The 24,644-nt window shown below is 37.7% G+C and overlaps 1 protein-coding gene across 4 annotated transcripts in view; it reads right to left on the bottom strand.

Annotated features, from left to right (window-relative positions):
• The window catches only part of DLGAP2 (DLG associated protein 2), a 459,639-nt gene that overhangs the window by 321,371 nt on the left and 113,624 nt on the right, over positions 1-24,644 (bottom strand). Inside the window, exon 1 of one of the 4 annotated variants that reach the window (XM_071548429.1) lies at positions 8,201-8,349. The exons of the other annotated variants lie outside the window; for them this stretch is intronic. The gene's annotated coding sequence lies outside the window, so the exon portion shown is untranslated. Of the gene's footprint in view, positions 1-8,200; positions 8,350-24,644 lie in introns of those variants that run through there. 4 annotated transcript variants of the gene reach the window in all.

The raw sequence follows: 24,644 nt of genomic DNA, 5'->3' as shown, positions 1-24,644 counted from the left end.
GGTTTTGAACTTTTGAAGAAAAGCAAGCAGATTCTCCTGGCTTCTTAGTTTACCCCATAACCTCATGAATATAATTTGTAAAAGATACTTTTCACACATCATTATGAGCCAAGGTTGTAGCTTTAGATGGCAATGTGTTGAGCAGAAAGAACCACACATGTCTTTTAGGTGGACATCAGGGTAATTTTACATCCAATTTTGCCCACTAGTAAAACTCCCACTGATTTGAGCTACTTTTGTTACTGGCACTATATACTAGTATAACCGTTTGCTAAAAAGCAAATGAAAATCACACAAATTTCATTTTGAAACCAACCTGTACAATATGCAGTTGAATCTACCAATTTTGTAGTCTTAGGAATGGTTTGGTAGATCCCTACTTTCCTTTACTTGGGTACATTTTTATTTTATTCCTCTCTTATTCCATACAACTTGTCTCTAAAAGTGTCCTTCATTTAAAGAGAACAGCTGCTAGCACAGTAATCACAGTGTCCTCTTCTGTGCTGGAAACAGTAGCTCAGAATCCTGTGCTCAATTGTTATTCTTCTGTTAATGACACATCACAGCTGTATGAGTAAGACCACTCAAATTTAACCATAAAACCAATTTTTTTCTTTATTTGGAAGAATCTCCATTATTCAATGTCCAATACTGTTTAGATCTCTTCACAGATTTCAACGTCTCTGAAAAAAATTCAAGCACATCAGGTCTGTCTGAATTTTCTTGGAGCAGGGGTGCAGGTACCATACACCCATGACCAGGAACTACGCAATCCCCCAGCCTGAAATTCTATAGAAATCTCACATTTTCATAACCACCTGACTACCCCAAAACTGGATTCCTAATGGCACACTACCCAGAAATTCAAATGTGACCTCTTTTACAGAGTAACCCATTTGAACACAGATAGTTAAATTGATTTGTTATGACAATTAAATATGAAAGAAAGCTCTCCCCCTTGGGGGGACAGAGAGAAAAATATTCATATTACATTCAGAAAATTGGCATTTCTAAAGGAAAAAAATATAGAAGTTGATTGCCTCATATCTAACTGTTAATAGAATTCGAAACTGAAATAAGTAAAATAGAAATTGTGCTATTAAATTAGCATTACAGCAATAGTCTTTTGAAATACAGTTTTAAACCTCTGAGTTAATTTCCAGGTCTCTCTGCTACTTGTGGATATGATTTCTCCTCTTTCCTTCTCATGCCCAATGCAGTGGGGTGCATATGGCATCTTTCAGCTTAGCTGGTTTTCTCAAGGCTCCAAAACTAATATGAAACTAAGTGTACAATGCATTAACAAGTTATGCTATGTTACGTCGAGGTCTTGATGAATAGCCAGTTCATCAGTGATAAGAGCCTTGTCTAGTGCAGCACTCCTGTGCCACAAGAGGGAAAAACCCCCAACAAACTAGCCAGACTGTTTTTGAAGTCTCTTCAGACCAGAAAGCAGTAGCATGAAATATCTGCAAAATATTGCAGAATCTGCTATAACTGTGCTATCTGGCACTATTTCAGAGGGGTACACACTGCTCTTTCTGGCTCTCTAAAAGAATGTGTGTGTGTCTACATGTGTATGTGTGTGTATGTCTCTGTGTGTGCATACAAATGCCTGTCTCTGCTCACACGTTACAACTTTCCTGGGTGAGATCAGGCACAGGAGATATGAGATCCTAGGAGAACACAAGAAATCAGAAGTGAATCTCAAGATTACATTATACCAAACATATATCTGTTCTGGCTTACTGAAGCGTAGATGTATCAATAAACCCGCATACTCAGATCAGACATAAGGGGTTTAATACAAAGCAGTAAGTGTCTCGATACTAAATCTAGGGAATTCTATCTAGGATGAGTGAGAATGATAAGAAGCAGGCATTCATTGCACAATAGGCACATAAGGGATCCATCAAAGTAGTACTCCAACTAGCTTGGATAGACACAAAACACCAAAGGCTGAGGTGACATGCACAGTCCCAGGACAGGGAGTTTCCTAGGTTAGAAAGCATTTCCCTTTCCCCACAGGGCTTTATCCTTGAGCCTACTAAAACCTAGAGGAAGCTCTTACTCATTTTCATCTAGAGTGCACCCAAACTGTTACTGCTATTGCCTTCTTTATAAGGCAATGTTGCATTATGAGATACAATAGCATTGACATGGATATCGTAAGAGCCATGAAGCTCCATGAACTGCACCAAAATCAATAAGATGTTGGGACATGGGCATGTAACTGCCTTCCCCTGGAGTCTGTACAGGAAACCTGAGAACACCCAGACGGATGCACAATGCTGCTACATACTATTGCTGATAACTGTCCCATGCCATCCAACTTCTCAAAAAAAAAGTTCTAAGTAGGTTTGCTGATATTCTTAGCTCACCATCCCAAATTGGATTTTATCTCTTTCATCACCCTACTGAACACATTTTGACACCTGCAATGTGAACACCAAGGACAGGGGTTCACCTTTGCTTCCTGCTATAAAAGCAACATCTTATTCAAACAGTTCTTAGTTCCTTAAAGTCCACATTCTTCATGTGCTTTATAGGTGCTGCTAAAAGGGAAATTATATTGATAACCAAGATTTTCTGTTCTGATGTAATATTGAAAATACTGTATCAAAATTAGTTGAAAAAATCTTGCAGATTCTTTTCTCCTCACAAAAGGTTATTAACTTCTTACAAATTCAATCCATTTTAGGAATCCAACATTTACATCAGGTAAACTTATCAAGCTTGTTAATATTTCTTAGGCTGTAGATCTGATTTAAGAGGCTCTTACTGGAAGTTAGTCTTATTCCTAGTTCCAGATATTTTCCTAGCTATTATCTGGTGTCCTTTAAAATGGCACTGTGAAACGGGACATGCAAAGAAAATGGAACTACACACACACACACACACACACACACACACACACACATCTTATATAAAAACACCTGTTCAGCTTGTCTCTGCATGTTTTGGAAAAAGAATGTCTTGTCAAAGCTGTGGTTTGGAGAGTGGCCACAGAAAGAGCCAACTCAGCACACCGGGGCACACTTCAGGCAGGGAGTGGGAAGGCACAAGTGTCTGTGGGCAGGATGTGAACCTCTGCAGATGGATCTGCTAAAGGAATAATGAAATGGGGCCATAACTTCAGTTAAAATATGGGGGAGATAAATGCTTAGATGGCAGTTCAGAGCAATAGCACAAATTAATTGTCTAATTGCAAGGTATAATTTAAGCTTTTACTAAGTCTATGAAACTGTATACGGACTACATATTCAGGAGAAAGATACCATTGACTCCATATAATCAATAAAAGCGAGAGTCCCCACGAGAATTAGCTATTTTGCCTGTCAATCTTTATGACACTATAGTATTATTCTTCTTGGTTTAAGATGTTTTTTCTGTTCAGCTACTACTATGCCTGCACAAGTAAATGAAGAAGCCAAATGATTGCACTGAGGAAACAATGAGGGTGAATAGATACAAAATGCTGTCAAACGCACCAAGTGAACAGAAAAAATATGCTTTTAATTTCTTTAAATTCTTTTAGTTCTTGCCTGCTGCTATCAGCATTCAGGCAGGGAGAAGGGAGACAAGAATAATTGCCCAGATGACAATACCCCACTTAAAGAGCCATTGATAAGATTTATAGTACTAAAAATGCATTAAAAAAATGGGACTAAAAAAAATTTCTGGAGAAATGTATAGAATAGCCTCCAATTTTTGTGTCCTCTCCTAGCCATGCAGCTGACGTGAATGGTGAGCGATGTGAGGTCTGGGGAAGTTTAACCCAGGCCTTGTCTCTAGGAGAGCCAGCACAAAGAAGAGCTTTCTAAGAATAAGCACCTCCTAGGTTCCTGATTCCCTCAAAAACAAGAACATCTGAACTGGGCCCACTCCTCAAAGCAATGCTGAGCTCACTTCCCACTCCAACTTCACAGCAAAATTTTTGTAGGAGATGAACTACCTCCATTTGGATTTCCTTGTCATCATGTAGAGGAGCAGCCACAGTGAGGGAGCGTCTGTGCATGTGTGCTGAAGTAACATGTGATCACCCAAACCTGCTCTCCTTTTAGAACCTCAGTGTCCAAAGAACAGCACCCTAGTGGGATCCTGGCAGCAGGTTCTACAGGCAGGTAGGCTGCTCCCCAGCAGCATAGCCTGAGGAGCACAGTACCTGGCTCTCCCAAGCCACACGCTCACCAGTCATGCCATTATCTGCACTGTGCTACAGGAACATTTATCTCAACATGCGTGGCCTGCCCTTGTCCCTCCTCTCTCCACAGCTAAAGTACATGAGGTCTAGAAGTGCTCTTCCTCTTCATGAACTGCTGTGAGATTTCGATCTGCAGGAACAGCACCTGGATCTGACAAGTAAAAAGCAGCCTGATACTTTCTGGCCTCAACTATTAAATGGTGTGTTGCCCAGTTAAGCCAGTAAATGTTTTGCCATCTGCTCCAGCAGAAGTGTGTTCAAGCCCCAGATACCAAGGATTTGATGATGGCAGGTCAAGTAGAAAGTGTTGGTCTTGTATCAAATGTCAGATAGAGTGCTAAGAACTGGGAGGACAGATAGCACATTATTATAAAGATCAGCTAAACTTTAATCTAATGAAAAGAATACCTTTTCTCAGACATCATGGAAATGCATGATCCGTAAGGGATTTTTCTGCTTTGTATCTCTTTCCCAATGTCTTTTGATGGGCAATGGTCACTTTTAAATCTTTGACTCTGATACTGCAAGTAATTATCGCTATCACAAACACTGCAGTGGCATTTATTATTTGCCTATCATTTCTCTGAAGATGTTAATGGTAACTAAGATGCAGTCTCACTCTCTTTCAGTAAAAGAAATCTATGAATTACTATGTGGTTTGCTCTGTGTATCCCTAAATGCTCTACTGTGAGGGTTGTCTGACAGCAGCAGACTTGTTACCCTATTTGTACCTTGGTAATGGGCTGCAAAGAGGAATTAATAGTTTGCTAAGTAGAACAACTTTGCTACTTTGTGTTTGCTTTGCTGGCATTGACACTGTATTGTACAATTTTCAGGCTTTAATATCAATTTTGCAAGTGCATCTGTCAAAGAAAATTAAATTCTACAACAGATATAATTCATATTGAACCAAGCCATGCAAATTTTTCATAGCTGCGGGTGTTAATAATTTATATTACACAATAAGAAACTAAAAGCAGTTCAGTTTAATTTAGCCATGGTGTCTCCAGTCAAGGATGTGTGGTTTTGTATGTAGTCCAGCCCTTTGCACTGTCCTTGGGCAGAATTTTTTAACTATATATATAAAAAAATTATTGCTTGTGGTATTCAAAGAAAATGAAGCTGGCATTTACATACCCTATGCTATGCTAAACTCTTATCAATTAACAGAATTTTCTTTTTAAAATGAGTAGAAAAAGCCAACTAATTTCCCTTTCTACTTTAGAACAATTCATTAGGATTTTATTTTTGATAGCAATGTGGATCCCATATTCTTTCCATTGTGTGCACACTTAACTCCCTTTATATTCACATCAGAGAACTCTATCTGGTCTCAATTGTACTACACTCATGAAACATGAATGTACAGAAGTCCAGTTATTTGTGATTTTCCCTCATGTAGTCCAGCACAAATTCAAGCTTTTCTCCTCAAAGCCAGAACCAAATTATTACCTACATAAGCTTATTGCAATGACAAAGCTAAAAGCATAAAATTAAGCATCTAAGAAGAAAACTAGCAAACATATAGATCGAAAAGTTTTCTGAAAAATATGTCTGAGATTTCTAGCACATTGGCAATAACAGAATGCCAAAAATCATAAAGAAAATTTATAGAGCATAACTAATATGATGTAATCTCTGTTACAGAGTTCTATGACTCCTGGATATATAATTTAAAAACTTATTAGATAAAGCACAAGTGGAACATCATATGCTCTGTTCAGTGGTCCTTTCTCCTTCTTTATGTTTTAAAAATTAATTTAAGAACTGTATATACTGTATTAAACATGATTGATGTGTTGCTTGTATTTATATGCCCTGCACTATGCTTATTACTTCAATTATGTTGATGATCTTTTCTGTTAATTCTTTTTATTTTATTATTTATGAAAGGCAGCTGCCAAATCTGCTTTCCTTTAGTGAAAAATTATAAAAGATACAAAACTAGAGGAAAACTATTAATGCCGATTTCTTTTAAAAAAAATTTCAAAATAGTATGTGCACTAATAAAAATAGTGACTACCCAATCATTTCTTTATTTTCATTCTCCAGAAAATCTACCCTACAAACCGCTTGATATTTGAAATTTAATCAGCTCAGCTACATAACAGTTGTATGCCTGAAATACAGAGCATGCAATTTGGCCTCTGCACTCAGTATCTGCCACTTTCCTTCAGCTTTCGCTTCATATGCATAAATGAAATCTGTGAAAATGTCTTCATTTTTCTAGATCACTTGAAAAAGAATTTGCAGTGAAAAATTTTCCATGAAACATATTAAGTACATCTCATTATGAAACTATTTGAGCAAAACAGCCTTTATTCTGTGTTTTTTCTTGGAAAAGCAAAGGATAATGCCAGGCACAGTGCTGATGTTTAACATGCTCGTGTGTTGAAGTACCTTCACCTGCCTGCCAGCATTTTAAAATAGCGTTTCATTCAAAAAATAATGCCAGTACTCACCAACTTTGCTAAACAAACAGACTTTAAACACCTAGCAAAAGTATTGTTTGGCTGTTTTCATGTTTCAGAAGATGCCTGTTAAAATTTACAGCACTGGGCACTATTTGATCATGTTGGTCACTTGTTGCTAAATAAAAAGGATGTAGTCTGTCTCAAATGACAGAAAACATGACAGATATGGATCCATGAACTAATTATGATCAAATGCAAGAACTGATACTAATGCATGCCTATAAAATAATCATGTTGGTACTACAGAGATCAAACCTTCAAACCTCTTCACAGAAATAAAAAAAACAACAGTAATTACAACTTGTGAATTGATGAGCCAGCCTGCAGCTCTATTCTTATTTCATGCAGACCTCACTTTTTTTCCCCTTTGTGGCATTGTTCCTGCAGAAACTTTTAAAGAGTGAGCTATTTTACCTGCACATGAGGAACCTATACTGGAAAATATAAATTCAGTAATTTTTTGGAGAGGCATATCCAAAATTAGAGGGGCTAATACTAATGGAAAAAAAGAAGAGTCCAAACCTGTACTGTTGAAAAGTTTAGGACATGAGAGGGGAAAAAATACACACAGAGAATACTTCCCACATCGAAACATTTCAAGCTATTTGAACACTGTACACTTGCTGCAAAGTTGTCAATCCTAGAAGCAGGATTGAATGAATTTTACTGAAGGAGACCCAGTAACCCAGTGATCTTCCAGACCTCTGCTGAAATGTAGATTTCTCAAAAAAAATCTTAAATCTTAACCCTTACTGTACAATTAATGTTAGCTCTCCGAAACAGCTTATACTCTGTGTGTGATCACAGCACATTTTTAAAGCTCTTTTAAGAATACCTCTGTTTGATAGCATTTTTTGTTAGCAACATTTCTATAATGTAAAAGCTCCTATCACTGTGCAGCAAATATGTGGGTTTTCTTTGCTCTTATCTCATGTAGTGCACTTGATAAGGAGTACTACTGAATCTTCTGCACGCTGCATTACAAAGAAAACTGTCTTTCTGTAAGGCATTTTCTCTCCACTGCTTTCACGTAAAATTAAGGCTCTTGTAGCTGGATGTATCTGAATGTATTAATACTCAAATGAAAACCGAAACCCTTCTACTTTATCTGAAGTAGAAATCCCTGAAAAGATTCTTGCCTTTCGAATTGTGTTTGCTGTAATAAAGGTTAATATTTAACTGAACTGAATGTATTCTAGCATCACATGTTAAGTTCCAAATCTCTGTGTGTGATCTATTTTCTTTTCTATTGTTGAAATTAGAGAACAGGTAAAAAGATGGCAATATTATTCAAAAGAGCAGAGCAGAAGCATTTTACTTAAAGACAGTTCAAATCTACTGCTTTCATGAGTAGGAAAAAAAAACATGGTGCAAAGTACTGGGGGAAGGGAAGGGAAGAGCATCTGTTGAAAATTAACTACTTTGACATTAATTAACACATAATTTTCTACCTGATGAGATGGTGTTGTAGAAAGTATAAATTGAAGGCACAAGAGTAAGAAATGAGTCATCTTTGACTTACCGTATCAAAGACTATTGCTGTATTGCAGTCAGCATCCAAGCACAGAGCATGAAGCTTCTCACAAATCAGAAAAAATACACAATCAATGAACAAATAAAATTCGTTGTAAAAATAAAGGCCAGAGATTAGAATATGTATCCAAGGGTCTGGTTAGTCACAGCTTTGACTAGCCTGCTACAGAGCTCTGCAAAACAAGTATACTGCAGCAGTGTGGCAAGCATAGGATTGCAATGCATGTCCCATATATTCAAGCATAATAGAAAACATGGTCTGGAGCTTATTCCATGTGGAAGTGGGGTTTGTTTTATGCAGGCAGAAAAAATAAAGGTTCTTTTCCCACATAATAGAATTAGAAATGAAGATTTTTCTTGATTATTATACACAATAATTCCCCAGGATATCAATTACATAAAGCAGGTGTCCCTGTCTCCTGTTTCCCAGATAAATGCCTGTAATCTCATTTCACAAATGATCCTATTTAGACAGGAGCCACCTATTGTGATGATATCATTTGCTCTAGTATCCATAAATGGGCAACTTCCTACAAAACGTCATGACTACTGACGACACAAATTTTTATAATATTGAGTGGGCAGGGTGGTTGATGGGGTCCCATCAATCTACAGCAGCTCCTGCTGATATCATGAATCCTGCATAATCATTTAAAAGACAGAAAATGAAGAGATACATAAACCTGTCTGGAGGAGCTCATTTGAAAAAAAAAAAAAAACACCAAAAAAACCACACTGGGGAAAAAATCCTAGAGAGGTAATAAAGGCAGATGAAACCTAACGACAGAGCAGTGGCACTTTTTCAGGTGCCTTCAGCACTCCCAAGGATACTGGTAGATGTGAACAAAATCAGTCTCAGTTTAGAAGTGTAGCTGTCAGTTTCTTTTTAACAAATAATAAGAATGAATATTCCCTTTCCTTGCAAATGCAAAATGTGCACTGACAGCAAAAAAACACCAGTGTTTCAGTGATGCACAAATTAGCCCACTCTTAGTGAATTTTTTTTAGAATTATCAGCTGGCTTGTCACAGTACCTTGGAACATGAACTCAGTATCAAAATACCCTTAGACGGTTTGAAATCCACTGTGCTAGACAGGGTTGCTTCATACACTCACTGCATGGATTTAATTTCTTACATCAGTATTTTCTTAAGAAAAAATCATTCAATTAAATATACATGTTTCAAAAATGTTATGATACAGATAACTGAAATTAGTTTTCATCTGCCTGCTTTAACACAAAGGGGTGTGAAGAGAGTTAAAGGTGATACAGCGTTCACTTGCCTATCCACCCTTTCCCCAAGGGACTCAGTTGTGCCTAGAGGCTAAAGCAAATTGCTTAAGAACTTTGCATTTAAAATTTTCCTGCTGAAGTTGGTACAAACTTCAGAAGAAGATCCCCTGATTAAAAAAAAAGAAAAAATTACCTAAGGGTGATTTTCAACAGGATCTCAACAAATCTTGGGTTAGTTATTCCTGCTTTGAACAGACTAAGCTGCATCTAAACAGCTTCTTTAATACACAAGAAGAGACACATAACACCAGGACCCATTCAGCTAAATATTTGGACAATGCTCACCAGAACACCAGTTAAGCTGGGGCTTCAGGGTAGAAAATTTTAAAGCTTAAAAGCACAAAACCTGAGAGGAGTTTATATACATTTCCACTGATGTAGCTGCTCCACAAGAGAGTCCACTTCTGGAAATACAGCCTCTCCACTGTAGATGGCTCTTTCTTTACCTTTTCTTTGCTTCATAGTATCTTTGGGGCAGGGACCTCTTCTAAGTTTCTGTATTACACATAGGGAGGGTCCCAAAGGCAAAGCAGTGCAAATGTTAATAACAAAAGCAATTTTTTCAGAGTTGTCTCATACCAAAGTGACTCACTTCACATCTAGATGGAGTGAAAGCAAGATCTGAGCACAGCATCCATGGCTCCAAGACACAGCTATGCGGAGAAGTCAATGTTTTTTCCAAAAGCACCCTAAAGAGACCTCCTTCCTGAGAGACTGAAAATTATGGAGAAAACAACTTCAGAGTGCTGAATAGCTGTTTAGATATGACCAGGTTCTTTCCTTCTCCCTCCCTCCTGTGCTTGTTGTCAAGATAACACTAGCTGATCTCCCTAAATATGTTGTCTAGGCAGACACAGAAGTGTAGCTTTGACTTTGGATATCATAACCCCTTCATTTCAGTACTGGATGGAAACAGAAAAGCATATACTCTGTGTGTCCAGATGGCATAAATATTTTCTATGTGTTTCCATGACAAAAGATAAAGATAACACAAGAAACAGTTAGAAAGTAGAAGTGTGTATGAGTGTAATGGAGATTGATGGTCCAGAAGTTTCTCTCTTGGCTGGATAAAAACTGATGAAATGGAAGTGAGGAAAAAAAAAAAGACAGAAAATAGCTAAAAAGAAAATTCATCACTGCTTCACCAATTTCAGTCCTGCCTTGGGAAACACCAAATGTCAGATTTTCTTGTTAATATACAAAGACTTTCAAGGTTGTTCCCAGGATGTAGTAGGAAAGCATGAATTTTCTCAAAACAATATCTTTTTCAAAATCAGAGCCAAAGGATGTCATCACTCTTCCTTAACCTAGTTTTGAGTTTACCAAGGACACAGTGATGGGCTTAGAGCTTATTCTCATGCAGAGGAGGATGTTCAGCATAGTCCACTGGAAGATGTCCTGATGGTTCTGATCTTTGCTTAAAGACTTCTAGGCTTTACAAAAGATAGTGCTAAAGAGAATGGACTATCGTTCCCAATCAGTTCCCAATTGTCTCGGGAGACACTGTGAGCAAATACTCAGCATATTACTGCCTCAGGAGGGGCCTGAATGATTATACTGAAAGGATGAGTCACCCCAATGATAGTGAAGCTGTTGTACTTGGTCATGAGGAGATTCTCATAAGCCACAGCATCTAATACTAAGCAAGCACAATGGATATCTGATAAAACTGCAGACCACACAACAGAATATTTTAACTCTCTTAGTTTTTTCCATTCCTTAAAGCACCTTTGAAATTCCTACTGGTCTTCCTTTTATTTGAATTATTCTTTATAGAATAACTGGAAACGAAATCTCTCCCAATGTTGGGTCAGCTGATAAATCTGCACATTCTTGGGCAGAGAATAAGCAGACTGGATCTTCTTTTAAATGTCTAGGCTTTCCAATAATTAGAGTTGAAACTTAAACCATAGAACACTAGCGGATTAATGAAACTCTATTCTGAAAGGTAGGAGACAGAAGGATGCTACCTTCCAAAACACCTACTGATATTTTAATAATTGCTTCAGTTAAATCATCTTGTCTGCTGATTTGAGTAGCAAGCAACTGTGCCAATAAGTGTCATTGTAACTTATATTCATTAGTATGGAAACACCAAACCAACAAAAAATTATGCTAAAAAAAATCTTGCAATGGTTTCCTTTTAGACTGAAAACAACTAACAGTGAGTACAAATAAAAAGGGAATTCTTACATGTCATCCTTTTCCAGAAGTAGAGTAAGGAAACAGTTATTGCACATTGCGTGATGCTTCCTTTAATCGTGTTACTCGGGTCAGCCCTTGTGCACGTCAATCAAGGATCACACACACTAAGACAAAGGAAATACTCCTTTTCTACCGCAGACCTCCATATTGCAGGATAACTGGTAGAAAGCAGATGATTTTCCAGAGGTCAGAGGGTTGGTAGGCTTCACTCTTGTAGCTTAAAAATCTAATTCTTTAAACATTTCAGATCAGGATTCTCTGTAAGTTGTAGCTATTGTGACAAAACATTCCCATTGGCAGACAGGAGACTTACCAAGACAGTTTTCTTCACTGATGATCAAAGCTATAAAATAGCCATGACACTGACCAGCAAAGCTATGGTATGATCATAAACCTGTGACATGAAAAAAGTGGGTTCTTCCAGCTTAGGATGTCATAAATTCTTCATATTCTGATATTAACAAAGTGGAGGAGGCATCTGTGAGCAGGAAAGCTGTGTGAACAGCAATCTCTCACTCATTTGGAGGCAAGACTGCAAAAATATCTGGCTGCCCTTCAATGCAAGTGTTGAAGAGCAGCAGTAATAACAACAAAGACAATCCTGAAGGAACATATACCAATAGTAAAGCCAAATAATATACCACTAATGCCTTCTTTTAAAGACAGTGAGTTTGCTTCAAAATGTCACTTTTTTCTGCTTACCATCATCTCCAGAGGGCTTAATTTGGAGGCTTTAAATATCCTACTCTTTCTTTCTTTCTTTCTTTCTTTCTTTCTTTCTTTCTTTCTTTCTTTCTTTCTTTCTTTCTTTCTTTCTTTCTTTCTTTCTTTCTTTCTTTCTTTCTTTCTTTCTTTCTTTCTTTCTTTCTTTCTTTCTTTCTTTCTCTCTTTCTTTCTTTTCTTTTTTTTTTCAGAGCTTCTAGCCTTTTCTTTGCAGTAGCATTTAAGAAGGTACTCAAGAACTTGGTATCTCAAAATTTTTAGTGGAAATAAAAGAAAAACAGTAAACACCTGGTCTCCCTGTAGATATGTGTAAGCTTAAGCTTAGAGTAGTTAAGAAGCTTCTCAACTTCGCAATGTTTAATTTTAACAAACTTTATAACAGGGGCATTATTTATACAAACCTACAAAATTTTTCTCAGGTAACATTGCTTGAGAAACCAGTGGTCTGAGAATGTCAGTGTAGGCTTTCTGAGCTTTCTTGTTTTGAGTAAAAATAGTTACTAGGGACTTGTAATAAATGCTAGGCTTTAACCTTTCTAAGTTTTTGTTTTATGATCTATGTCCCAGGTCAAACACAGTTCTTTCACTTGCAGTCCTGTGCTCCTTGCCTTGACTTCCCCCTCCCCTTCTCCCTCTCCTTCCCATTTTTCTAAGTTCAAACAGAGAAAACAGTGATGTATGACAATTTTTTTTCCTGTCTGGTTTTGGATTTTACACTTCTCAGATGTCTTTGAAAGACGATTAGCAGAGTTTATGACAAAATTTAAGATGCTTCTCTAAACAAATAATTCTAGAAACTATGGAAAAAATATAACAAAGAGAAAGTACTTGAAGATGACCGAACTACGATCAGGTTAAATCCCACATCAAGAAATCTGTTCTCCCTTGACAAGCTGAAGAACCTAGTACATCTTCAAGTAGAACAATTATATTGGCAGTTTATAAATGTGATCAGTAAGCAGCATTTCGGGGAAAAACACGGGGACAGGACTGCAGGTTTATGACATGCTCATATCAGCTGTGTGTAAGGGAGGAAAACATTCATTTTATCTGAATCTTGAACCTCCATCTTCTCATTTGACTTCAGTAACCATGGATGACAAGAATGAAATGTGCAGATAGCAATGGCAAAGATTGGAATGCCTTGGTTTGAGGTTTTAGGTCTTAAATCATGGTGTAAATGCTGTGCATGTTTGCACACAGAACTATAAATAACCAGAAATAGATTGCTCTCATGTGTTAGGGAATTCAAACAGAGGTAAAATATCTTTATACATATGTAGAAAAAGCTTGCTACTTGTTTATGCTCAGCCAAAGGTACTAAAATTGATAAGATATTGGTAAGTACTGAAACTACCAGCTTCTCAAGCTTTTCGTTGAGCCTTATCCAGTTATACAATTTGAAATAAAAAATATCTCAACTAAAATGGTAAGTCTGAGTTCCTGGAAATAATTGTCACTAATATTTTCTTTCCTCACCTCTCTATTGGGTTTAATTGTATATATATACATCTTAAAAAAAAAAGGGGGGGTGGGGTGGGGTGGGGTGTAAAATAAATAGAAAAAGGAATTTCTCATTTATAGTACAAACTGATGTCCTGCTTGAAGAGGAAAGGAGAATTCAAGGTTTTAGCCCAGGGAATATGAAAACTAGACTTTGAGATTTGGCTTTGTAAGAAACCAAGGAGAAGGCACTAGCAAAAAGAAAAAGCAGGTAAACAAGATTTTGGGGAAGGGGGAGAAGAGATATGTGACAGCAGTTGCAGATGGTTCAAGGTCTGGTGAGCCCAAAGGAAGCACCTCACACAGTGAGGCTCCAAATGAAAGCACTGTCTCCAAGTTACAGCCAGGAGAAAGAGACAGCCTACCAGGTCTCATTAACATTTCCTGATTATTTGCTAATAACCATGTAGTCTAGATTGTCTAGTGTGTAAATAAAATTCTGCCTCACATAATCTGTGCCTAGCACCTCCAGTATACAAATCTGACTATTGTGTAAACCCAGTATTAACTGTGTCCTGTGCTGCAGCAGCTGAAGTACCAGGGTTTGCACCTTTTCAAGCTGAAACATGCTGTGGGGTTTGACATCACGTTCAGGTCCTTTTTGTGGCTGATACACCAGGGATCTGAGATGACAAGCTTTGTTCTGAAGGTGAAACAAAGTCAAATTCTGTAACCTCACATGTTGCCAAGAGATAAAACAGTTGTCTTCTGGTCATATCTCATCATAGGCACTGCCACTAATCTATTTCCAGGCATCACAGCTCATAAACTCAGAACTATTATGGACTCGATAAAGTCAATCAATACATTAGTTAAGTGAGATGGAATGATTTAGCTCTTAGGTAAAAAAATATAGGGCTCGGTGTTATTCACTGCTGGTTTTGAGCATCTTGGAATAATTAATCCAAAGAAACCCATTCAGAGACACACACCTGCCTCGGCACATTCACTTGAAATACAACCAGGAAAAAAAGGCTTTTTGTTTTGTTTAAATAAATTGAGAGGTTCTCAAAGCAAGGACTGCTTCTTACCATCTGTTTACAAAAGCCTCTTGAAGGGCTTTTCTTCTGGATATCTGTAACAGCACAACAAGAACCTGGATTTTTCCCCTACAAGTTTGAAAAGTCAAACTCTAAAGTATCAGTATATCACTGGTGAGTTTTTCAAAGGTGGAAAAACCTATAGCACTTAAATGACTTTTCTACAGTTCCAAATCTGAGCTAAATATCAAAGCATGGTACAGTGACAATGGATGGAAAAGTGGTACACTGGATGCCACAATATGCATTAAAAATACATTTTGACGTGCATTCGCTTCAATCTTACATGCTAACTTAAAGGTGAACAGACGTATGTATTTACACATAGACAAATAACCAACTAGGTATGTTGACTTATCACAGTCTTTATGAGGCCTGTATTAGAAACTAATTTAATCTTTTATTTTAGAAACTAAGTAAACTATGTTTAATACTTCCTTTTTTCAAGGAAAAAAAATTTCACAGCTTGGGATAGGAAAATTGCATCTTTGTAATAAAAAAATACCTGAATACTTTAATGAAATGATACTCAATATTGCAATATTCAATATTCAAATATATGCAGGGCCAAACTTCGCGAACGAAGATTTGGGAAGGGCTGTTCCCACGTGGGTGTGCCCTTCCAGCCTGCACAGTGGATTTTAGGTGAGGCTCAGCGTGCGCAGAACTGGCCCCACCATTTAAGTCCTGAGGTTCATCTGCCACGGCCGAGCGAGCTTGGACAGTGACAGTGAAGTCCTCAGGACTAGAACCTACAGCACCCGGCATTTCCCAGGAGGTCTCCCATCCAAGTACTAATCCGGGGCTGACCCTGCTGAGCTTCTGAGATCTGACGGGATCGGATGTCAGGGAGGCATTTAACTGCTCAAATACACCACAGTCAAATATATAATAATTTATATAATAACAGTTGGATCTTCTGCCTCCTCTATCAGCCTACATTTTCATTTCAAAGAACCTCATTCCCATCCCAAAAGAAAGTTTCCACGCTGACCTGTACTACAAATTCTAATTATTTTTTTTTTTTAGCTTGAATAATGCCACAGGCTTGTAGCATAAGCTGTGGCAGTTGAAATGTGCAGTGAAATGACTGTTTAGTGTGACTACTAAAAATAGTTAAGCTAATTCAGCCATAGCAAACAAAATACTAGAAATATACTTTCAGTAGACTATTTCTATTAAGTTCCATGTTTCTTGCAGAAATACAATGTGTACTCCTTCACAATGAAATGGAGGAAGAAATAAAATCCTCTACCAATAGTTCAGAAAAGAATATACCAGTACATTTGTGAACTGAGTCTTCTTTAAAGGTGGCTGAGGGCCAGCAAATGCTATGACAAAATGTGGGTATCACTGATAGATTATTTAACCCTGCCAGCACGTAAAGGAAAACAAGAGCAATGACATTAATATTCACAGTGGCACCATTCAATGTTCTCATATTTTAGATTTGACCTCAGTGAGAAACTTGGCAAATGGCTGTTTTGATCTGTGATTCTAGTTTTTTATGAAAGGACAATAACACCCCTGCATCAATCCTTCATTGTGATTTTCCAATAAGGAGATAGAAATGTTTGATATCTAGGATTTTACAGTCTAGAACTGAAGCACACTGGCAAAGCAGATATGTGTAGAAGTCACTATGGTTACTGCCTACACTTACTTTCCCTCCAATTAGATCTTTCATTTCCATAAGCATTAAAATTCACCAAATGCACCAAAATTATTCAGACAAAAAAATCTCCTCTTTGGTTTTTAAGCCTCTTAGCTATGTTGCTTTTATCTTTTCAAGTAAAGACTCTGAGCTGAGGCCTATTATTGCACATCTGTGTATAAGAACAATCATTGCAGGAGAAACCTTGCAGTGGAAATGCTTTGTAGACCCCAGTTTCAGCAGTGTGTGTGAAACAGCTGTCTGCTCTTGGCGAGTACAAAGCTGAAATCCAGAAAACGCGGTACAGGATGCCAGATGAGAGGCACTAGCTGAGGATTTAGTAAGCCAAATTCAGATGAATATGCTCACTATTATTGTAAATCTTTCCAGTCTTAAGAAAACTGAAAGTTCATCTTCCATGGTTAGATCCCTTTTCTATTCTAATAAGAAATAGCTATACACAAGTAATTTGTTTTGTTTTGTTTCCTTTATCTTATAGAAATCAGCATGACTTTTCCTTACAGTGTTCTTACATAAATGTCAAACTGACTAAAGCCTGTAATATTTCCTGAACTTGGTACACCAAGTTCTTTAAAACTGTGTCCAGTGGCTGTGGCCTTGACAGTCACCAAAATCCATTTCTTAGTTTTACCCTTTTACTTTAGGTAGATTTCTACTTCAGTTCCTCCCAGCACGCCAGATGATTTTGCTCCCTGCTATTGCTGGTTATTTTGAAAACCTGCCAAAACCCTCATCACCACTCCTCCTACATTCAAGTAGCCTATTTTCCCTCTTTTCACCTACCTCTCTCCTTCCAGCTAATTGCTTTTATTTACCAGGTGACATATCTAACAGATCAATGCACTCCCTATTGGTTCTGTTTTTTCCCTTTATTTTTCCTCTATGTGATTTTGCTTATGAACCCAGTGAGGGAAAGTTCTTAATACTACTTCTCAATACATTCAGTGAGGTCCTTTCACTGAAATATTTTTCCCTTTTTTCAGGAAGGGCAGAGTGCTCACTGCATACAGCACATGTAGGTAAAATACTTGAAACCTTCAGCAGGAATTACACTGAACTTCAGCTGCGGTTTGAAGAGAAGCAGCACCATCAGAGGCTTATCCCTGCTGCTGAGGCAGGATGTATGGTCCCCTCAACACTCAGATCTACATAATCTCTTCTAGCATTGCCAGCCCCAAGGACTCAAGCACACCCCCAAAAGTACCAGATGGGAGTTTTCCCAAAATCATAAGTACTTTCTTAAAAGATAGATATGCAAATTGCACTTGATACTAACTTTTTAGTTGGTAGGGAATATTCAGAACAGATGTCCAACCTGTAAACTCAGAATACTGTCTGTCATAAAAGTTCCTTTCTTAATTGAACTGAAAAATAAAGCTTTTCTCTGTAATCCCTCACTTTCAGAATAACAAACTTTGGCTAATGCACGAAATGTCATGTGAAACAGCAGTGGCCATTTTTCATGTATGATTTCCATGTACAGAACTTAGATGCATTAGAGGCTGGAAAGTATTTCCCAGAAGTTCAAAGGACTCAGCTGTTGATTTAAAATAGTCAGCAATTTCTATATAATTCACAGAAAGTATTGAACTGTTCTCTGCTCAGAATTTTTCAATATAAATGAGAATATGAAAATGGTTTTCCTTCTGATGAAGTCTTACTAAGTGCATGTGTGATGCATATGTGTCTAGGTTTTGACAAAAATAGAATAGCAGTTTAGTGAGAGATTATGAAACCTGTGCAACTGTGGAAGAAGAGTACATCAGAAGGCTGATATTTATTGGTAGAGTGCTACTCTAACTTTTAAACTGCTTTCTGTTATGCTTTCCTCCTTACTTGTGCACCTGTCTTATTTCCTGAGAGAAATGACAAAAAAAATAAAGTGACCTCTGTATACCAACTATTAAGTATGTCACATCAGGCTACTTAAAATGTGTTACATTTTCTTCTGTACAAGGAAAATTCACAGCTCCAGCTTCTTGGGAACCAAGGAGTCAGGTCTAAGTGTGGCTTCCTAGAGGTGTTACAAGTTATGGAAGAGCATCTTAACCCAAAACCAAGATCATTTATAATGGGACAATATTTAAGACAAGCATAGACCCTGCTCAGATTAAATTAAACCAAATTAGGGCTCAAATTACCTGTAAAACTATGAATTATGCTTTAGAAATCATTCCAAGCTGAAGCACATAGAAAACATGCCCCAAATTTACCTAAAGTCCAGACAAATATAGTGCAGATTTACAATCACAGCAACTGAGTACACAGTATAAGAAAAACACATCTGTAAAAAAAGTAGTTATCTTATAGAATGCAGCTGGCAGATAAATTTAAGGAGACAATGCAGATGCTGAGTAACAAGAAACTTCACTATTTTAGGCCTGCAAGATGCCAAGAAACAAACTGAGCTGCAAGGGGTAAGCAAGAAGAGCGAGCAGAGAAAGCCTGCAAGAAAATAGCCAGGGATGGGAGCAGGGATAAGTCTTTGGTACAAACAGGGAACTTTGCCCTGCAGCCTGTTCTGCCATGCCCACGCTTGTAAGACAGGCAGAGGAGAGTTTGTAGTTGTTACCCATTGCCGTGCTTGAGCTGGACACCTGGCTGGCTGCAGGGCTTTGCCGACCAGCCTTCCAGGGCCATGGCACCTTTGAGACTTCACGCTTGGAGCAGCTCCTCTGTAACGCAAGTGGACGGCTCCATCTAGAGGCGAATATCCTCTCAGCTGGCGAAATGGCATCACTGCAATTGAAATACCTATTTCTTCACAAGCCAGCACCTACTTAAAATAGCACGCCAAGATGCTGTCCCCTGGACAGGGATGTCCAGCAGGAGGGAGCAAGCCCCATCCACTTCACCTTCTGCAGAGGCTGAGAAGCTGAAATTAAAACTGAACTCCCTGAAACACCTCTCGCTTTGAATGGTCCCCCACACCTATCCTGTCAGATCGATTTTATGGCATCCACAAAATGACACAGACTGAAGGCTTAAATCTCATTCTGGTGAGAAGAAGGGGTGCCAAATGCAAAGGGTTTCTGAACTCATTTACCACTAATGTCTCATGAGAAATACACAGCCAAAGTATTTCCCACTATTTTTTTGACTAAACATATAGATATTCAGCACCAAACAGAGAACCAGTAGTTTATATTAAGTTAAAGAAGTTCCAAAGACAATGTTTATTTTAATTTCTGTTGCAAAGACTTTGTCTACTGAACAAAGAACAGGCCATTCTTTCCTGTCCATCAATTGACAAATACCTCCAGCCACATATTAGTATTAATAAGGAGCCCAAGAGCACCAAATCACACACTTTAAAAATCATATGCAAATCTAACTTTATCCTTTCCACTGCTGGGATGTGGAGTCTGTGCCAAGATATTCTCACAGAAGCATCCCTCTTCTGCACTGATCAGGAATTAAAAAAAAAAAAGGCTCTGAGTAGATGTCTTTGAATGCCCTTTTCTCCTAGTCACAGGCCAAAACATGTATTGCAATGCAATTTTAAAAGCTTAGCTCCTCTGTAGCTTACTGTACTCCTCTAAGGGTTTATTCAAACAGGCAACAACCAGTTATATCAATATTATTCTTCCTGTTCACTGTTTTTCAGGCTCATGGGGTATGTATCACCAAATATGCACTTTTTATAAATCAATATATTTAGATTCAGACAAGCTGTGTATCTGAGCAACAGCACAGCAAGGAGAGACTGGTGTCTATGCATTACATTTTCTCAGATTACTCATTTATTATACAATAGTGTCCTAAATTTTACCCATTACATTCTTCTGGTGTTTGTTAGTGAGGAAGAAAACTTAGACTCGAATACATTTACCTTTTCCATAATGATGAAATTTGAAAGTTAGGTATAAGTAGTTAATGTGAACCAATTTAAGACTAAAACTGCTGAACTGATTAGTGTGAGCAAGATATATTGGGGAAGAGGTGGGGAAGAGAAAAAATTAGTTCCCCCTTTTTCTATAAAAATTAATGAAACAATAGGCTGCACATTTTGAACCTATTCTTTTTCTATGTTGTACTCATTTAAAATGTATTTTAGCAATAAGAATACAGATCTAAATGAACAGGAGCAGACGCAATAGATTTTGCAGTTCTAGGTTTGGTTTGTTTGTTTTTTGTTTGTTTTTTTTTTGAAAGGGCATGTATTTAATGAAGCACTGTTTAAGAGATTAAATTCTTAAAACTATCAAACTACACAGTCATTTCTTCCCTGACTTCTTCCTACTGTAGGAATTCAGATCCAGTTTGCTGTTATTCAAAACAAAATCAGTTGCAGCGATGAATCATATTTTTGTGGTAACAGAGAGTAAAAGATATATATCCATTTATGTAGCACATGCATAATAGCACACTGGAAGTTTTTTAAGGTCTAAGAGAAATGCAAGAGCATAGATGGAGAGAAAGTTCCATCATGTCAAACACAGACCCCAGTGGACTCTCACGGGTGCTTGCAAATACATACACACAGAATGGCACTGAATCTGTATAATGACCCATGGGAAGAGCTGAGTATCAATCACCTGAAAACATTGGAGCTGACCTCCAAGCAGCTCTAGTGATTAGCAATCACTTATGCTCAAAGACATTCCCAACTTGCAAGCTCAGCTTTGCCCCTTGGCTTCAGACCCAGAACAGACCAGTCCTCAGACAAGTCCTGCCTCTTTGCAGTGTTTGGCTTTGCAGTGTCCAGCACTGATTTAAATCAATGTGTCAAAAACCAGTGTCCTACATGGCCACAAAAATGTCATGGTAAGCGTATCTCTGAAACATATCTCACAGTCCCAGGCTTTATGTGGGTGGTCCAAAACTGAAGAAAATACAGGTGAGAGATGGACCTCAGATTTTCATTATTTCAGTAAGTCTTTGGAGGCAGTCTTTTTATGAAAACATGAATTAATCTAATTGGATAAACGAGAACAGCTTAGGTAAAGATACAGTGCTCAGAAATGTGAATAAAATATGAAGGCAAGGCAGAGTGCTGAGAAAGATGGAGAAGATGGTCTGCTATAGTATATGTTAAAGACGTGGGATAGGGTAGAGACAGCTCAAAAAAATTCAACATAGCCCTCTCTGTGTGTTGGGAACACATATGAGACACAAATTCCCACCATTTCTGTGATATTCAGAATGGTTTAACCCTTTCTTGCTCTACCTGAAAGTGGTAAATTTTATGAACAGTGACTTCCTGTTATGGATTTAACCAAGTAAGCCAAGAAGTTAGGCTTTAAAGTTCAGATTAGGCCTGGGGTTGTCAGCCGGCTTGAGCTGGGCTGAGCTAGCTAACAGCTGACTTCTTCTAGCCAATAATATTGTATTCCATACCATATTGCATCATCTCAAAAGGGGTAAGAGCTGGTGTGTGGGTGTGGCTTGTTCAGTTGCTTCACAGCTGTGGTGCCAGCAAGACACTCTGCCGTCCCAGGAGGGATGGGGAGGCCCAAGCCCAGAGCACCGGCTTAACATCATGTTTTCTTAGGGAAGTAAAATGTTTGTTCTTAGCTTTTCTCTCTGCTTAAGTCTGTCTCTGAAGAACTGACTTCTCTAAAATAATTTGTAGTTAAAATGGTAGAATTTGTGTTTACTGGGGAATGGGAAATTATTTCTTGTTATACATAACTTGTGTAAGTGTGTGTTATATTGTAGTTTCCTCTTAATTTTCTCTTTTCTGTGTAAATACATGTAGTTAGTTTCAGCATAAACCTAGTTTGAAGTAGTTTTCTCCCTCTTTCCCTCTTCTTTTTCCCTTGGCTGGTTGGGGGGAGGAGGAACCCTTTCACTCTGTCCTGGACAGTTGGCGTTTTGCCAGCTCAACCCAAGACACTTCCATAGACTGAACTACACAAGTATCCATGAGTGTAATGCCAAAACTTCAAAAGTCAAAATCAGAACAAGACTGACATTATTTCAGTCATTGTAGATCAATGTTCCTGATCTAAATTAGTCAGCTGCCTGTTATGCAAGATCATCCTCCCTGCTAGTCATTCTCACAGGGTATTTACAGAACACTACATGGGAATGGTGAGAATCTGAGTGAAGGTACTACAGGAGGAGGCTACTTAAAAAAGAATATACCGCATACATTTTCAGGCAGACATTTAAGTAGACATTTCTATAAAGTATTTGCTTTTCCCCATTGCATTCTATATGCACACAAGCATACATATACATGCACACACAGTGTTTTCATGTCATTGCAGGTAACATGGGGAGGAAGGCATACGTAAATATGTTTTAAAAAATCTTTCTATACCATGAAATACTTCTGTTACTTCTGCATAGCACAGGCGTATTGGAAATAGCTTTCAAAATGCAGCCTTTGGAGAAAAGTATTTCAGAAATCAATCTGATTTTCTCAAAGCTTAATTTGCCATGATTGCATTTACTGGAGTAGGAGGAAGAAGGAAGAGAGAAAGCAGGGAAATTTTGTTTTATCTTATCCCAGTGGATTGAAATCTTTCCTTTTCTGGATGTTTGATTCAGCGTCCTGAACAAGTTGTAAAATATCTTGTTAAAGAGATCACAACCAAATGCACACAAGATATTTCAGCACAAGGATCTGGTGCTCTTCTCCTTTCTTTCTATCTTACACTATCATTTCCTTACCCATGCTGGTTTGGGGTTGAGATATAGTTTCATTTGTGTGAGGTAATTCCTGCCTGCTTAACTGATGCTAAACAACTCCTTTTGGGGGAAAAAAACAGAACAAGTGAAGTGAACATAAGGTGGACTAGTTCAAAAAATCTCACTGAATAGCCTTTTGCTGTTTGCATCATATGACAGCATTGCTCTGCATGCAGAGTTATCTCAATCACTGTTCTATCAACACATTCATAAAGAAACTAGGGAAAAGAAGTCAAGTAATGCTCCACTTTTTAATTAGTATTTTTACTGCATATTTCCATTTCTATTTCTTAAGAGGTACAGTCCATGAATTAAAAGAAGTTCAATTAATTTTATTAACACAGAATACAACCTGATTTGCATTGGTTCAGAGTCCATCTTACTTGCTAAAACACAGGATAGAGAAGTGGAATTGTTGAACCAAGCCAAGAGTTAGGCTACTTTTGTTTGATAAATAGAATTTTTTCAATAGCACTTGACCAAAAATGCAGGAGCTTCAGAAAAGACCGCCAAACTCCAAATGGACTGTCTGACGATTTGGCACAACTTGAGATAATGCTGAAAGCAAGTACAGCCAAATTAATACTTGCATTCAGTTAAAATGAAATGGACTATAATATAAATAGATCAAAATTGGGCCCAGATCCTGCAATTCACTATGCAGGCAGACTGTCAAGTGCAGAATCAGCACTTTGGTGAGCAGAAATCTAATGAGGAAAAGCTCTGAAATGCTGGAAAGAATTGCTAGAAGAAAAACTATTTAAATCCTCCACATAACTAGAAATATTTGCTAAATATCACAGACATTGATAAATGATTTAAGAGTAATTACATTGAGCTTGTAAATGATTCTTTAAATGGAGTGAAAAGAATTTCATGCAACAATGTGTCAATCCGACTTAGAAGAAGCTCTAAAATACCCTGATGACTATGTTTATCCACAGAGCAAGTGTACAATCAGTATTAACCAGACCAAGAAACAGTGCACTTCCCTGGCACAATGAAAGTGACACAGATTTTGGAAGAAGACTAAAGATAAGAGATAAGAAGAGAAAGGTTAAATGTACAAATCCTACCAAGAAAGGAGTCTTTAAATGCTGGGCTTTTTTGAGAATTGCAGCCTAAAGTGCAGTTCCTCTGCTTCACGTTTATTCTGAATTCAAAATAAATAAATAAAAAGATAGAAGCAGATTGATATTCTTAAAGAACCAGTTTTATAAAGAATTCTATTTACATTAACATGATAGATTACATCATGTTATATAAATAAAATCTTATACTGTGACACAAGCATCTGCTAGGAAAGTCAGAAATTCGATAGAAAGAAATGCTGTGAAAAATCTGCAAACCTGAA

The sequence above is a fragment of the Pithys albifrons genome, chromosome 2 (assembly GCF_047495875.1).
Source record: "Pithys albifrons albifrons isolate INPA30051 chromosome 2, PitAlb_v1, whole genome shotgun sequence".
Classification (NCBI taxonomy): Eukaryota; Metazoa; Chordata; class Aves; order Passeriformes; family Thamnophilidae; genus Pithys; species Pithys albifrons.
This window is presented reverse-complemented; position numbering and strand designations above follow the sequence as displayed.